The following is a 17,813-nucleotide window of genomic DNA, read 5'->3' on the forward strand; positions in this document are numbered from 1 at the left end:
GTGCTGTCACCAGATTCATGATTAGGGCCCTAAGGAATTCATTTATTATTTATTTCTTTAGGATTTATTTATTTGGGGGGAGAGAGCGCACTCGGGGAGGAGCAGAGAGGAGCCAGGGGATCCCCTAGCAGCCTCTCCACAGAGCTTGGGGAGCGGATGCGGGACTTGATCCAGGGCCCTGAGATCATGACCTGAACCGAAATCAGGAGTCGGCTGCTTGACCGACTGAGCCACCCAGGCGCCCCATCACCGAATTCATTTCATCACCACGATGACAAAGGATGAATTCAAGCCATGCCCCCACGGGTTTCCATGGGCGTCCCAGCAAGGGCGCTGCTCCGTTTTCTAGTTTCCACAGCCTGGCAGCTTTCTTTCCAGAACCGCGAACATGAACATCCAGGTGACCAGTGGCAGAGGGCAGATCGTGGGACCCCTGTCCCACGGGGGTGGCTTCTCTGGTGGGGCAGCCCCCAGCAGTACCAGTCTGCTCTTTCGGAGTGTCTGTGTTGTTTGCCTGCTCGTAGCCTGAGCTCTGGGACTCTTTGTTCCAGAGAGAACAGAGGGAGAGTCTTGTTGCATCATGCCGCTTCAGGTAAAAACCGCCTCTTGGAAAGGACACCCTGCCACAGAAGCTAGCACACTTGCCCAGGCCTTTGTCAAGGACTCTCCCCTCAGAAGGAGCCAGGGCTCCTCAGGGAAATGGCTAATGTCAGGGCCAGGAAACTCTGTGTGGGTCCGTGAGCCTGGGGTGCCTTATGCCACAAAAAGCAGAGTGACTTTAAAAGACAGGACTACGGGTGCCTGTGTGGCTCAGTCCTTAAGCGTCCGCCTTCGGCTCCAGTCATGATCCCAGGGTCCTGGGATCGAGCCCCGCATCGGGCTCTCTGCTCGGCGGGAAGCCTGCTTCCTCCTCTCCCACTCCCCCTGCTTGTGTTCCCTCTCTCACTGTGTCTCTCTCTGTCAAATAAATAAATAAAATCTTTTTAAAAAAATAAAATAAAAGACAGGACTGGTGAGAAGGACCCAGGAGCCACTTCGGCAGGGCTCCCTTTAGCCAATCCAGCCAGACCTGGGCAGGCACGCAGCTGCGTACAGTAATGACTTACAAACCGCTACAAAAAATAGGGATCAGTGAGTCCATAATGATAATGAAAGAATAAATAAATGGGAAGGTGATGAGGAGGCCTTTCATGGGACAGAGGGTTCAGCGGTTTCCTGACTGACTGGACGAATGAGTGTGTTCCTATCATGGAGGTGTCCTTCCCAAGGGTGAGTTTTTATCTGGACCAGCATCATGAAAATGCCTCTGCTGGGTGGTGACTGTGACGTGGGGACTGTCTGCAGTCCTGACGGGGAACGCTGGCTCGGTCGAGAATCACCATGAATGCCGAGTCTAAGCGGAATATTTCGTGAGGGTCAGCGTCTGTGCTGGCCATTGTGTGTCCCCTCTTGGAGCGGTGCTCATCGAAAGGGAAGCCATAGCATCTGCGGGGTAGGAAGCTGGTGATGCCTCGATGGGGTGCTTGTTTGCATTCCTAGTGAGTGGCCAATGGACAGGGCATTCCTCCAGGCAGGATGCCCAGATTGGGACCCAGCATTGCGTACGTGGGTCACTGGCCAGGAATGCATCAAACCCTAAATGTGGACAGTGCCACTGGGAGGGAGAGGAGACTGTTCTTCAGAAATGTAATGTCCTAAGAGGTAAACACAAGCTGTAAGAGCATTCCAGAGTGAACATGACTACAGATGTGACGAAGGGAGGCAGATGCTGGGCGGCGTGCTGAGCTGGAGGAAAAAGTGCTACACGGAGTATCGGCTGGCCAGTCGGCAGAATTGGAATATAGATGGGACCCTCAACAGGTAGGGTGATGGAAAGGGACTGGGGTGGGGGCCCCATGGCTGCCGTGTGTCCTGTGAGTCCCAGGCAGCGCAGGGTGGGCTGGACTGCGTTCAGTGTGCTGCTCCCTGTGTTTCTAGGAGCCGCCCCTCGGGAACCAGGACACACCCGCCCTGTGCAGTTCTGCCCATGAGGCTCGTGGCTCTCAACGCTTCCTCCTGCCTCTCTTCTTTCTCACCCAAGCACAGGCCAGGCCTTCTCTGCTCCGTCTAAGATTCCCTAAAGTGCCAAAAGGTGCAAACTGCTCATTCTTCCTTTGTAGGTGGGCTGCCAATTGGTGAGCTAAAAGATATATTTGACATTTTTTAAGCAAGTACTTAATGAATAGCTTCTTTGTTTTTTTACAAGTGAGCCTCTTATGTGGAGAGGGGAACCCTCCTACACTGTGGTGGGAATGCAAGCTGGTGCAGCCACTCCAGAAAACTGTACAGAGGTTCCTCAGAAAGTTAAAAATAGAGCTACCTACGACCCAGCAGTCGCACTACTGGGTGTTTATCCAAACGATACAAATGTAGTGACCCGTGCCCCAATGTTTATAGTAGCAATGTCCATAATAAGCAAAATATGGAAAAAAACAAGGTATCCATCACCAAATGAATGGATAAAGAAGATGTGGTGTACACACACACACACACACACACACACACACAGGAATATTACTCAGCCATCAAAAAGAATGAAATCTTAACCAATGACGTGGATAGAACTAGAAGGTATTATAGGCGAAGTGAAGTAAGTCAATCAGAGAAAGACAATTATATGATCTCACTCATATGTGGAGTTTAAGAAGCAAAACAGAGGATCACATGGGAAGGGAGAGGAAAAGAAAAGAGGAAGAAAGCAGAGAGGGAGACAAACCGTAAGAAACTCTCGATCGTAGGAGACAAACTGAAGGCCGCTGGAGGGGAGACGGGTGGAGGGATGGGGTAACTGGGGGGCGGGCGCTCAGGAGGCACGTGGTGGGCTGAGCACCGGGTGTTACACGCAACTGATGACTGACTGAATTCTGCCTCAGCAACTAAAAGAATGAAAGAAGAAAGAAAAGAAAAGAAAGGGAAAGAAAAGAAAACAAAGGAGAAAAAAAGAAAGGAAGAAAGTCCTAATGAGTCAAAGGAAAAAAAAAAGAGTGAGTGTCTTCTGGTGTCTTGGGTTCTCAATATATTCGTTTCTGAAGTGGCATTTCTGGTAAAGAAGCGTATACAGCTGGAACGCATGGTTTTCATTAATAAACGTATGGCATTTCAAAACCACGTCATTACGGGATCCTGGCACACCCCACCCCACCTTGGTGCTTCTCTAGGCTCTGGAGCATGACCCAGTGCTGCCGCAGATTTTTCACCTGTCAGGAGGGCTCGGTGGTACCTAAGTAGGTGTACTGGGAGTCCCAAGCCTCGCTTTCTGGGGCAGCTCTCACGGGGCCACAGGCTTCCCGTGTCTCTGCCTGAGGCGTTCTCCAGCTCTGCTGGGGACCCTGGCTGGCTGGCTAGTGCAGGCGTGATGTGCTAGGGAGGCAATGTCCCGGGAGTGACTCAGGTCGTGGGCACAGCCGTGGGTGGCGGTAGATAGCTGGCTTCCTCCCATCTCCGGGGCAACACGGAGACAGACTCCTTGCCCTCTCCGGAGTCCCTGTTGCCTGCGACTATATCCCTACCATGACCTTCCTCGTGTCTCCTCCCTTCCCTGTGCCACTCACACACTCTGGGGTCACCCCTCCCATGAACTCTTTGAACTTGTAGGCTTTTCCTAGGGTCAACTATTAGGGGACACCCATCTGAGACATGCAGGCTTTTCATGTTTATTGCTGTAGAAATTTGTCTATTTCCAGAGAGCACGATGATTGGTCATTGCCTTTTACTCATTCATGTGCTCATTTATTGAGTCCTACAGTGTGCTAGAATCCTTATAGAGACACAGACCTGTGGGCACCAACCGGGCGGACGGCCATGGCCTGGAGGAAGCCACGGGGGAGGGCATGTGCTAGGACAGACGTGGGGAGAGCCCAGAAGGACAGGCAGACAAAATATAAAGCAAATGTGCCTGGAAGGTGCTCTTAGAAGTAGAGCTTTTTTTCCAAATGAGCACTGGAGTTGAGCCAAGTCTGGCTTTCTCACAAACAAAATTGGCCTTTGCAGTATAGTCTGTTGCAATTTGAGTTGATATTTCCAACCATGTTGCAACGCAGGTTGGGTTGGTACCATCGTGGCAGCACTGGCTGACCTGACCGTTTTGGAAGGCAGCTCGCTGTTGCCCCATCTCAGTTCCCAGCACCGTGAGTGAGAGCGTAGTCCTCAAGCTTCATGGGGCCTCTGGCTGAAACAGAAGGAGCGCAGAGCTGGCAGCAGGAGAGGTGGGTCTGAAGTTCATGTGTTGCCTTTAATGGACTGTGACCTCGGGCAGCAAGTCCTGCAACCTCTTTGAGTCCAGATTCCTTGTAAATTATCAACGATAAAATTGCAAAACAATGGGCCAGGGACGGGCAGGATTTGGGCTGCAGAAGCCAGGTGAGGAAGCCCATGGTGGACGGTTCCGTTTAAACACAAGAGCAGGGTCACTTGGAGGCTCAGGAGTCCGCAAGCCTGTGTCTGCCTTCGTGTGTAGTGTTCGTGATCTCTTCTGCCTGAAAGGAGGTAGTGTGCTGCCCCCGGTGTCCTCGAAGACCCCTTGTGGCTTAGAGGCTTGGCCATCACTGTTCGAGCCTCAGGTAATAGCTGGGGTTTAATCTGATATCTTTTGAGATAACCTGATATGTCTTGAAAAGGATACGTACAGGATTATAAAAGAAATGTTTTTCTAAAGAGTTTGAGGGAGAGTGAGAGGGAAACAGAAGGAGCACACACAAGGGGGTGGTGAGGGGAGGACCGGAGGAAGAGGGGGAAGCAGTCTCCCCGCTGAGCAGACAGCCCGCTGCGGGGCTCGATCCCAGGACCCTGAGATCATGACCTGAGCCGAAGGCAGACACTTCACTGACTGAGCCATCCAGGCGTCCCAAAAGAGGTGTTTTTAAACTGTGATCTGTGTGTACCTTTGTACAGTTCTGAATACACCTGTGAGCTTGGAGATGTCTTGGGAAGGTGTGAGGTGCGTGGGCCATTCTCCTGGCCCTGTTCCAAGTACACAGAGAAGTGATGCTCGTCTCCATTATGTCTTACAGGGATCCACTGTGCCCACGACATCCCAGGGGGAGTGATAAACTTATCAGATGGAAATATTTGCTTGTTCGACTTTTCCTACATCACACTTTCTTTCCTCTGGTTGTTTATTCCCAGTCGGTCCTATTTATAAGTCACAAGAGTTCACTCAAAAGCATCGCTCCAAGTCCCAAGGAACCATGCACACCAGAGCTCACCTGTTGTTGTTGTTTTTTCTTTTTTTGGATTGATTTATTAATTTTGAGAGATATAGAGAGAGAGAGCACAAGGAGTGGGGGTGCGGAGGGAGGGAATTCCAAGCAGACTCCCTGCTGAGCACAGAGTCCAACTTGGGGCTCAGTCTCCCCACCCAGGGATCACGACCTGAGCCAAATCCAAGAGTCGGGGTTTCACTGACCATGCCACCCAGGCGCCCTGAGAGCTCACTGTTTAGAGCACAACCTGCTTTAGGAATGTCAGTTCTAGTCGTTCCCAGTCTGCCATGCAGGGTGCTGGTGCCCAACAATTATGCACGAGAATCTATCCCTCCCTGCCGCCTGCCTGGCCCGTGCCGGTTCAGAAGAGCACCCACGCTGCCAGTGCCTCCCTAGCTCCTGAGGCCCCGGCCGTGGGTGAACTCCGTTAGCAGCAGCACCAGGCAGCCGGCAGGGGAGGAGCAGGGCGTGTGGCCGCACCGAGGACTGCAGGGCTGCAACTTCGCTGATGAGGCCTTCCATCATCCCAGGGAGGCCTATGACCACCGCCCTTCCCTGTGTCCATCTGTCTTTCCCTCTGCTGGAGGGCACGTTCTGCCTTGCATCCATGAGCCCCGTGTAGCTTCTTGGTTCTTGGATCAGCAGCTTAGCAAATGCGGCAGCACTGAGATGGATCTCAGACCCTCGGCGTGGTTTCAGTTCTCCTGATCAGATCCTGACTGATGCCCCGAGGTTGATGGCTTCATTCCACACTGGAAGCAACAAAGACAGAGATCACAGAGCTAATTAAGGTGCAAAGAAGGTCAGTCCCAGGTCTTCAAACCACACTGCTGGGGATAGCCTGTAGACCAGATCACCTCAAATCCAAAAGGCCTGAAAGCTGGACAGGAACCATTCGATGTCACGTTGTCCCATGATATTAGAGCTCCAAATGTATTGGTTTAGACACCCAGAATGATCTTTTTAAAGTCAAAGAGAAGCAGAAAGCACATTGTTTTAGATACCAAGTTGATACTTCTCATTCTCAGCAAAATCTAGCTTTGAATGTGTATTTCTGAAAAGGTCACGAGGGATGATGAAATGCGTATGGGCTGTGACATACAGTTCCTGAGGCAGAAATGGAACTTTCCAGCATTTCCTCTCATCTCATCCTCCACCCCGGGGGCAAGGCCTTGACTACTGCCCCCCATACCCAACCTTGGGAGCTTCCTGTCCAGGGCCGGGCTGTCCCACATCTGGTGGCCAGTATTTTCAAAAATTATCCTTTCTTCACGGACTAGGACTTTCAGCAATACCGCTAGCAAGAACCAAGGTGCTCCTTTTAAATGTTTTGTTATTCTTTTTGCTCACTATTTGATCAAGATACTAGAGAACAGGGCAGCTGGCCGGCTTAGTTGGACGAGTGTGCGACTCTTGATCTTGGGGTCCTGAATTTGAACCCCACATGAGGTGTAGAAATGACTTAAATTAAAAAAAATTTTTAAAAAGAAAAGAGAAAGGAACTAAAAATCAATTTAAATGGCCAAAGAGTGTTTGTAAGTTAAGTATTAACAATTGCATCACTCTCTATATAAAGAGAAAAGAGTTCTATCAAATGGAAGTTTCAGAGCAAGAGATCGAGAGTGGACCCAGAAGAGGGGGTTTCATTTTGGGGTGTGTGTGTGTGTGTGTGTGTGTGTGTCTGTGTGTGCTTTAAATACAGTCTGTAGAAGGAGGAAGAAGACCAGTGTCTGGTCAAATTCTGCAGACCAGAAAGTTGATTTTGTGCTCTGTGTTTGTCGTATTGGCAGACTTCTGGATTGGCAGTGGAGTAGTTTCTGTGTGCGTGGATGAGATTACAGAAGCATTCAATGTGTTCCAAAGTTCAGGGCTTGTTAGTTCATTACACTGTTTTTAGAAACCTTTTATTTTACAAGGCAGTATTTCAAATTTTGGTTTTGGCAACTAAGAAGCTTTGAAGTTGGGGTAATGCTACGTTCTGACCACTGAGGGAAAGGGTGAAGTTAGGTAAGCTATTACTAAATCTTAGCATGAGAACATTTGAAGGTGGAAGAAAACTGTAATTTGGTTAGAGGCTGGACATTTAGGGCAGAAGGGGGCGTGGATTTTTTTTTTTTAATTGATTTCAGTTGTTTTACATTATGATTTTGAAAGAGGCTCAGACTAGTTAGGGATCTCTCTAATGGCTAAGCAGGGGCCTAGCCCAATAGCCTTTGTACAAAGTTTTCACCCCTCACAGAGACACGCAGCAGGACCTTATGAATGACCCCATCTCCAGGGTGGAGTGCCCCCGGAGAAGACCGCATGGACAACTTCTCGAATCACTCTCTGGGGTCTGGGAAAGGGAGGGAGCCGCCCTGCTTCCATCCTCCAGGCCCCCCGAGAGCATTTGGTGGGGATGCATGGGGGACAGCTGGAGGCCCTCCGATCCAGGCCACCTGTGGAAGGGCCCCTGGGACCCCTGCCGTCAGCGGTCCCTGCTCCATGTTGCCTCCAGAGCCCCAAGTCTGAACTGCCCCGCAGGGTAGTTCCTCCCCCCGAAGGAAGGAAGCCCATGGAGTTCCCCGAGCTGTTCCATGTTTGTTAGTGAAAGCCGTGCTGGGAGGGGTCCCTAGCCGTCCTGTGGGACAACCCCAATATCTCACAGCTGCTCTATTCTAGGGCCTCTGATTCTGACTTCCAGTTCAGCATCTTTCCATGGCATGCTTATGGAGCTCTGAAAGGGAGGATGGTGGTTCAGGGATGTGACCAGAGGTCCACGGAGGGCCTTCCACATGGGCTCGGATTGGGTGATGGAGCAAGTTAGGCGTTGGCATCCGATTCCATCCTCGCCTGGCCTGGCACCCAGTCTGCTCTTGGTATACTGATTATACCACCTTACTGATGAAGCCTGAGCTAGGATGCTGGCCCACCCCCCACCAACAGGGCGAATTTTGGCAATTTGTACAAACTATTCGTTTCTTCACTTCCTCTTTCATGTAAGAAAGTCATGGCACCTACGTTGTAAGGTCATTGTGAGAAATCAGTGAGTGTGTGAAAAGTGTTTGTAGCATTTCATGGTGTTTAGTAAGTGTTCAATAAATGCTAGCTCTTCTCAGGGATTTGATAGGACGTCCAGGAACATGTGCTGTGCTAGAATTTTAACATATTTATACTGTAAAGCCTGAATAATGAGCCGTGGTTTCAGGGACCCACCTAGAAAGCGTCCAAGCCGTATCTGCAATTGTACATGCCTATGCTGTTGTCAAACAGCTTTATTGAGATATAGTTCATGTACCCATACGTGCTTCTATTTTGAGAGTGGGAAATATTCTAAATCTGGAATTCTGGCCAAGACTGAAATAATATGACCATTACTGGACATGCAAATCTATAAATAGGATTTCTTTTATGTATTATTTCCCACAGCTAGAACTGTGTCTGGTTATCTTGACAAAGAATTGCATTTTCAAAAGCAATATGAATTACATAGCTCAAATTAAACATTTTGTAATAATTCTGTTACCTTGACCTAAGTCTCTTCTTGGCAGATCATGAATTCTGAACGTATACAGCGCGATGCGATTATACCCCCTTACTGATGAGTGTCTACAAGGAACTAAGTAAGATCGTGGGGATGCATCCAGCATTTTTATTATCAAATGTGGGTGTTTATTTTCATAAGCTGCTTTGGTTTCTAGCACTGGCTTGAACTGAGCAGGCGAGAACAGAAGCAATTCTGTGGCCCTGTTTACTGAATCAACAGATGCGCCTTGTCTCTTCCAGACTTTGACATTTCTACATTTGACATGGTATTCTCTTTTGGTTATGTGTCATGGACTTAGAAATAATATTTCCACATCACGCACATAGTAAGCTTTATCTGGAAAAATGCCATTTCTCATTCTTCCATGCTGATTTATTTTGGGTTGACAGCCCTCAAGATCTTCAAACATTTGCTCTTTGGAAGAGAAGAACTAAATGTCTCACAACTCGACACTCGCGGGTATTGCCCTGGTGTAAATGTCTGCACACAGCACCGCAGTCAACTGCATTCTTCTCCCACCCCCATCGTTGCTGCCTGTATGCGGTAGAATTTTCTAGAAGGGATTCCTGAGTGCTCAGGCATAGTCAATGGAACGTGAAATTCCTACTAATTTCATGGTTCTGAAAGTGAGTTGCTCACTCCCAGGTCACATAAGTATGTCAGCTTTTCATCTCTTAAGAAATTCAAAAAATGCTCTAGAAACCTGAGAACCATGACCAATTACCTCTTTTTAAGTTTTGCCTAAAAAATAACATATCAATAAGATCACTGCAATACCTCACTGCACCTCATACGGAGTTTCTTATACATGAATGACATTATTAACATTTAAAAAAACTCGACAATATTTTAAATCTTTCTTTAACTTTGTTTCCAAAAGGTTTAATTTTTCTTGTCCTGCTATTTTTACTAGAAGCCTCTAATTATTGGAAATGCTTGAGGCATGGGATTTTTTATTAACTATTAACCAGTTTAATTAGAACTGAGACTGTCCCAAACCGTCAAACATATTTCAAATGTTGCTTGAATGGATAACGACTATTATTATTATAAACAATACGGTAGAAAACTGACGGTAAACGATATTTCCCATAATTGGGTTTCTGAAATGAGAGTAAGTCAGAGTAATACCTGTTTCACATCAGAAAGTTAATAGACCGTGATGAATCTTGGATGTTCTAGAGTGCGATGGGCGCTATCTGGTGGGTCTCCTTACACCCATGGGGACGGTAGGTGTTAATTATCTCAGTTATTCTGATTAAAAGACTCGGGTTCTCAGAAGGCTCCCGAGGAAGGACCAGGTCGCTCTGATCACTGGGGCCTCAGCACGTGTCACAGCACCTGCAGTAAAGCTGGGCGCGCCTGTCAGCAGCCGTCAAGGGAAAGGTGTTTCTGCATGGCTGACGTCAAGCGCGAGTACTCTAGATTAAACTGCGAGGAAGACTGAGGTATGTATGTTCTGACCCCAGGATGTTGTCTTAAAGAAACACACACTTCCCCAAGCCGCTTACTTGTCATCTGGATACTGGCCAGATACGGACTCAACACTGAGTTTCTGTTACTTCCAGTGCCGAAGTGAAATGTGGAGAACATGATCCCGTTTTGGTTTTGATGTGATAGGCAAGACTCGGAGCTGTTGCAGACAGACTTGGTGTGAAGACTCTTTGGCATGTTAGCCTAGTCCAGGGTCTAAAGGAGCTGATCACACCTTGGGGAGGTGACTCCCACCACCGGCTCCGGCTGAGACGGATGTCTGCGTGTTGCTTGGTGAGAACCATGTCACCTCCTCTTGCCTCCCACCCGCTGACTTGCCCCTGACCTCGGGCATGGCTCCCCCTGGCCCTGGCAATCCCGACTCCCGTCACAGAGCTCTGGGGTGACATTGGATTTCTGCTCAGACCCCAGCAGATGGTCTGGGGGTGGTTATCTCCAGGGACTTTCTGCGGTCGAGCTGAGGGGAGCCCGGCCCTGAGCACAGAGGCCGTGGGCTGAGACGCCAGAGAGCTGCTGCCGTTTCTGAGAAGGGAAGGGAGCCAGCTGCCTCGAGAGAACAGAGAGAAGCTACAGAGGGAAGATTGCTGCAGGTGTCAAGGCCGCCTCTGCGCATTCTTGAGGCCCAGCTGCATCCGCGGCCGTCCTCACATTTGGCTCCTGAAACCTCTTTTGGATTCCAGGGGCAGTTAATTTTTTTTTTTTTTTTTTTTTTACGTTTAAACTTGATTTCTGACGTTGGATGCTCAGTAAAAGGTCTGACCCACACGAGATTAATTTCTCAAGTACAAGGTCAGTTTATTCCCGAGTAGCAACCTGACTTAGCTGATAGTGAGTAGGGGGCCCGAGAAGGGAGGAGAGCAGCCGAGTTTCTAAGATGCGTCCTCCGGGAGCCATGCTCCTCACACCTGCAGGGCCCGGACCACGGAGCCGCACCTCCTGGTTCTCCTTCCTCTTGGATCCGCGCAGCTCACTATCTCCCCGCCCGGACACATCTCCTAGTGTAAAAAATCCTTCTTCATGTAGACCAAGAACATTTTAAAAACAACTTTTTTCAACTTCAGCTATATCGAGGTAAAAATCGACATATAAAATTCTGAGATGTTTGAAGTGTGCATTGTGGTGATTTGATGTACACACACATTGCGAAAGGGGCCCCATCTGGTTGGCCATCCCACGTCTACCTTCTGTGTTTCTGCAGAGAACACTGAAGTCTCACCCTCTTAGCAAATTCCAATCATGCAGTACCACGTTATCAACTACAGTTGCCGCACTGTACGCGAGATCGTCAGGCCTTCTCCATCTTGTGGAGGTAAGTTTGGACACCCCCCTCCCCCGGCCATTGCCCCTTTTCTGCCCTCTGTTCCTTTAAGTCTAACTTTTTTGTAGATTCCACAGGTAAGTGACTCTCTACAGCATTCATCTCCCTCCGTCCGACTTAGTCCACTCAGCAGAATGCGCTCAATGTCCGCCCACGTTACTGCTGACATAAGACAGGAAAAGATGCCCAGCATCACCCGCCATCAGTGAAACGCACCTCAGAGCCACCGCGAGTCATCCCCTCGCGCCTGTCACAGCGGCCAAACTCAAAAACACAAGAAGCCACCAGCGTCAGCGAGGATGTGGAGAAATGAGAAGGCTTGTGCCCCTTTGGTGGGAGCGTAAGTTGGTGCAGCTGCTGTGGAAAACAGTATGGAGTTTCCTCAAAAAATTAAAAATTAGAAATACAGTGTGATCTAGCAATCCCACTTCTGGTACATACTCAAAGGAAATGAAATCAGGACGTGGAAGGATCATCCGGGCCCCGCCGCCCCCCCCCCCCGGCCCGCGCACCGTGGTCAAGACACGGAAGCAGCTAATGCCCATCAGCGGGTGAGTAGATAAGGAAACTGGGGTAGCTGTACGGTGGAGAGTTATTCAGCCGTGAGAAAGAAGGAAATCCTGCCACTGGCAAGAAACTATTTCCATATTCATCAACTATCCAATTACATTTTAAATACACTGTTTTCTGAAGTGACGTACGGAGTTTAAACTTCTCCTTCTTGAACCTGTCACTTTCAGAAATATTCTCAGAATGTACTTGATTTTTTTCCTGGTACGTAGATTGATGTGAACATTCTTCTCAGGCTGATATTTGATTAAGCCATTTCAAAACTTAGAGGGACCTGAGGCATGTGGCTGGCTCCGTCAGAAAAGCATGCAAATCTTAATCTCAGGGTTGTGACTTCAAGCCCCACATTGGGTATAGAGCCTACTTAAAAAAAAAAAAAAGTATATCAGTTTTTTCAAAGGTTAGAGGGACATAGATGTCCAAGTCATTTGGGTGTATTTTTTATTTTTTTAATAAAAACTCAGCAGTGCATGGAGTCCAGAAAGCAAAGGCATCCTCTGCAGGAACGAGTCTGTTGCCCGAATCTCAGTGACTGAATTGTGCAACAACTCTCATGATTTGTTCATGAGAGAAACTTTTGGGGAGCGTTTCACCATTTTAAGTGATTTAATGGTTCAGTGACAACAAACTACAATTATTTCCTGACACATGAGTTGATTTCACTAGTACCTTCTACATTCGGGTATGTTTGCATTTGAACGTAAGTTGGGCACTTCTATCTTCAGCCCTCGGGGGTCAGTGCAGATGGTCCCTGAGCATCCTGTCACCGAAGGACTGATGTTTGTGTCATCCTATCAATTTCACTCTGCGTTCGGAAGCGAAGCTTGCGATGGGAGCTCTCCCTGCTCCCCACATTTGCTCTGCTGCCATGGCAGTCAGCTCCTCTTGGGGCTCTGCCCCCCACATGCTCTGGCCCTTCTTTTTACACAGGGCCACTCCCTTCCGCTAACTCAGATTCCTGCGCCACAGGTCACGGGGCTTCCACGCGGGGCTCCCCTGCACCCTTGGCTTTCCCTGTTGGAGGGGGGTGTGGGGAACATACAGTGCATGGCGGGACGCAGGGGACTCAGCACCGCAGCAGCCAGCTCTTGCTTTCTTAGGCCCATCACCCTGCGGATCCTTTCCATGGCTGCTGGAGCCCCCAAGCTTGGCTTTGCCACAGAGACCACAACTGTGTGGCGCTTGTGGGGACTTGACGGAGAAGTCGGGGCCTCCTCCAGCCCCACCGCGAGTGTGCCGGAGTCTGCAGGTCGCTGGCTGCCCTGTCCGCCACCCTCCTGTCTTCCTGGCAGCCCCGCGGGGCTGGATCTCCTGCTCCGTGGCTGGGATGACCCCGCACTGGCTTCCTGGTGTCGCTGGGCCGTGGGATCTCAGACTGCACAGCTCGAACCACAGCAATCTCTTCTCTGCCAGTCCAGGAGGCCAGAGCTGCGAGAGAAAGGGGTCCGTATGACTGGTTCCTTCCAAGCATTGGGGGTGGGGTGGGGTGGGACACAACTCTGCCCCTGGGCTCTTCCCAGCCTCAGGGCTTTCCTCACAGTCTCTGTGGTTCCTCAGTTCCAGCATCTCCCTGATCTCGGCCTCCGTGTTCACATGCGTTCTCCCCGGTGTGTGCATGGACTTGCGTCCAAATGTTTCTGTTTTATCAGGACACTCATGTTGAATTACAGGTCACCCACTGCAGCATGACCTCACCTTAGATCATTATGTCCTCACCAACCGGATTTCTAACTCCAATCACATTCTGGGTCCCCCACCCCATGAATTTGGGGGACATACAATTCAAGCCCTAACAGGTTTCCTGGCCCTGGGGCTGCACCCAAGGTCAGAGGCGGGCTGAGGTCAGATGCAGGCTACAAATCCGTGCTTCTCTCCACAGTGACCTGTCAACTTCGGGCTGATTTCACCGCCTCTGCCCTTTCCTCTCAGAGGACAGTCTTCTCTGCCCCCTCCGGCCAGATCCCCCTCCGGGTCAGGGCTGTGCTCCCCTGGCCTCTCCGCTGGAGGGACACGGACAGGTCACCACCCCTCGTCTTGTAGTGCCCGCAGGAAGGCACGTGGCCTTCTCTCTCTGTCTCCTCAGACCTTGACTTCGTTCCTGGGACCGGAGCCTTGCTGAACCCACAACAAACAGTGTAAACGATCTCGGGCAGATGCGGAGCTCTCCCAAGCACAGAGGGTTCACTAGAATGAGGCGTCAAGTATTAACCTGATTGCAAGAAGTTGTTGTGGAAACAACACAACCCTTGAGCTGCTAGCACCTTGGGGTTCCTGGACCCCGTGTTACGGAATTTACGACAGAGCTCAGGGGGTGCTTGGAGATCGTCTGGCCTGTGTGAGTCACCGGAGGTCTGGGGGGAGGCTGGCCGCAGGTCCCTCTGCCATCCCTGATGGGGACACTCAGCTGGGGCCACGGCCTTCTGCTCCTGCCCAGACTTTGGGGCCACGCTGGCTGGAACTCGGGCCAGTGGAGGCATCCGGCCCCCAGCCTGGACCTAGACTCTTCCCTGTAGGCCAGGCACAAGGGAGACGTAGGCTGCAGCCTGCAAACTGGGCATTGAAAAGCCGACTGAGCAACAATCCCAGTACCGCTCCCCCTTGGGTTCTCAGATGACAGCAGGGCCCTCAAGCTCCTTCCTGAACCAACCGACCCTGCCACTCCCCACCCCTCAAGAAGGAAAGGGACAGACCATATCCAACACAAAATAAACATTTTGTTACATAATCTCACTCAATCCCCACGGACCAGGATACACTACTGTAGGGTTTCTCAGGGCCTCCGTCACACAATGTCCCAGGTGGGTGTGTAAGCAGCAGACGCTCATTCTCTCCCGGTTCCGGAGGACACAATCCCCACATCAGGGCGTTAGCAGGGAGGCTCTAGGGGGGTGGGCGGGAGGGTCCTTCCTTGTCTCTTCGAGCTCCTGGCCTTGCGGGAGTCTCTGAGTGTTTCTTGCCGCGTGGACACAGCCCTCCAAGCTCAACCTTCTCTGCCCACGGGGCCGGGAGGCCCACCGAAGCCCGCGTGCGTGTCGTCCTTTCCATACGGATCCACCTGCGAGGACCCTGCGTCCAAACGACACCGCAACCGCGTGTCTCCCGCGGGGACAGTTAACGCCCACCGGCGACCGACATTTTACAGACGCGGAGGCAGCGAGGTCAGGCTTCAGGCCTTAGTGGGCGCCGCGGCAGAAGCAGGACTCAGCCAGTTCGGTCCCGGCCGCGAGGGCGTCCTCCCGCCGCCCGCCTGGAGCCCGGCCTCGCCCGCCCGCACCCCTGCGCCCGCCTCCGCCCGCGCGGCGCGGCCCTGCGCGATGCTCCACGACAGACTCGGGGCGGCCCCCGCGGCGTTCGTGGCACCGAAGACGCCGTCCGGCCGGCCGGGCGAGCCGAGCCCGAGGGCCCTCCTGGGAGCCCTGGCTGGTGAGAGCCGCCCGCCCCGCGGTGCGCCGGCCACGACGGGCGGAGCGCGGTCCGGAGGGAGAGGGAGCCCCGGACCCCGCAGGCTCGCGGGCCTCGGAGTAAGCGGGCCCTAGTCCCCGGCGTCCGCGCTCCGCCCGGGGTCCCAGTTCACACCCGGCCGGATTCCAAACTCTTGGAAGAAAGAGAAATCGTGCGAGGGTTGGGAGAACAAAGGAGACTTAAATCCGAGAGCCTTGCGCGCGGTGTCCGTGCTGCAGAGCCCACGGGGGGCAGGAAGCGGCGCGGTCCGTCGGACTCACTCGGCAAACCTCACTCGGACCTCCTGGCCCCTGGGGCCCGCCGCACGGGTTTCGTTCTAAACGATAGAAGTGGGGATTTTTTCCTGATGAACTTCCCATTCTCCTTCCCTGTTCCTCGTGTCAGTAACCGGGATAATGCATCAACCCCCAATTTTAATTTTTCTAAAGTCCCCGCCCCCCCCATGGACCCCCCCATGGACTTCGGCTAAACCGAGCACCCCTAACAGCAGGCTCTCAAGGAGGAAACAGGGAAATCAGTGCTTTGAATTCTGTTGACAGAGATAGTAGCGGCACTTTCCACCCCTGCCCCCCGGCCCCGGCCGCAGGGAAGACCACGCTTCTCCCGTGGGGAGAAGGTGGCTGGTGGCCCGCGTGGTGCAGGCGTGGCCGCTGGACCAGGGCAGAAGGCGGCAGCCGGGTGAGCCGCACCCCATCGGCCGAGTGCCCCCCACATCTGTGAGCCCCCTCCTTGCTCCCGTCCTGCAGGGCAGGCAGGACCCGCTTCTTTCCGATCTTATTCCCACACCAGGGGCTTGTGCTGAGCCCACGTACCAGTAACACAAGGCATGATGGTTGTGGAAGAAGACTATTGTCCCGAAACAGGCCTTTCTCGCCTACTCACGCTGACTGTTGCAAAGTCCTTCTTAATTGCACGTAGCATGTGACTGGTTGGGTCTCAGGTCGCTTCCCAGGGACAGATAATAATCACAGTCGTCAGCCTTCAAGGAGCTCTGCCTGCCTGCGGGGCACCTGGAGGCCGGTGTGTCTCGCCCCCGCATCTTTATCCTTCCCATGGGAAGTCTCTGAGGAAGGCGCGGTCGTACCCCCGGCTTACAGGCCGGCAGCAGAGCGAGCCGGAGATCAGGGAACTCACTCCAGGGCTCACAGCTGAGAACTCCAGGGCTTGTGCTCCCCACAGCCACAAGGCTGCGTGTGGACAAAGCTTCTTGGCGCAGGAGGCCACTTCTGTTTCCTTCTCTTCGTCCAAGCTAAATACGCACAGTGGAATCTTCAGGTTTCTGTGACTCCGGTTGTCTGATGGCCTCCAGACCCGCGGGTCGGCCTTCCCCCCTCTGCTTGGACCTCGGGATTCCCTCTCCCGATGGTAGAAACCTTCACTCACACACTCTGAAAGGAGCGGCATAGAGAAAGGATGACTGGTCCCCCTCCCTCGTCATTCGAACCTTACAGAGGCCCCTTGTCGATGGCTCACCGGCTCTGACATCGGTGGTGGCCGTCACTTTGTGTCTGGTGTGCAGAGCACGGGGCACCGGCATTTGGAGGTGAGAGCTCTGCGTCCTGTTTTTGTCAGTTATGGACCCTTTGCCTCCACGACAGACCGGCGATCTCCGAGCTCCATACACAGAAGGCTGTTCCGATTCTGCTGTGTCCTTCTTAATATTTGGAATATTTTTGGAGGTTGTGAGCCTCTTCTTGGGACTTGGTTGCACCAAAATGAAGACAAATAGATGAAATTCAAAATTAAAGAAAAAAATATCCCAGGAGAAAAGATCTCACCTTTAAAAGAATAAGGACGCTACTTTTTCCCCCAAGATTTTATTTATTTGTCAGAGAGAGAGAAAGAGAGAGAGCGAGAGCACAAGCAGGGGGAGCAGCAGCAGGGCAGGGAGAAGCAGGCTCCCCACTGAGCAAGGAGCCCAATGCAGGACTCGGTCCCAGGACCCTGGGATCATGACCTGAGCCAAAGCAGAAGATTTACCAACTGAGCCATCCGGACGCCCCAAGGATGCTATTTTTAACCTTGGCATGTAAACTCTCTGCAAGTCCATCTTCACCTCTCGTTGTGAGCACCAAGTTTTCCTCACTGGCAGCCGTTTGCTTCCCCTCTCATAAGATGCCCGTCAAGTATTAGCCAAGTCTCAGCCGTCGTGAACGTGGCCAGAGGTGGGCGAGCCAAACTCAGCTTTCTGCAGCCCAACTTC

At 51.7% G+C, this 17,813-nt stretch overlaps 1 long non-coding RNA gene across 2 annotated transcripts; it reads left to right on the plus strand.

Annotated features, from left to right (window-relative positions):
• Nucleotides 1-6,186: 6,186 nt before the first annotated feature.
• On the plus strand, nt 6,187-14,883 carry LOC131811562 (uncharacterized). 2 transcript variants are annotated; one of them, XR_009345992.1, is made up of 3 exons: nt 6,187-11,569; nt 11,647-12,129; nt 14,028-14,883. It is a non-coding gene; the product is annotated as an uncharacterized LOC131811562 (long non-coding RNA). The 2 variants fall into 2 exon arrangements; XR_009345993.1 differs by having other exon boundaries at nt 14,232-14,883.
• Nucleotides 14,884-17,813: the final 2,930 nt, after the last annotated feature.

This window comes from Mustela lutreola, chromosome 11, assembly GCF_030435805.1.
Source record: "Mustela lutreola isolate mMusLut2 chromosome 11, mMusLut2.pri, whole genome shotgun sequence".
In the NCBI taxonomy this organism is placed as follows: domain Eukaryota; kingdom Metazoa; phylum Chordata; class Mammalia; order Carnivora; family Mustelidae; genus Mustela; species Mustela lutreola.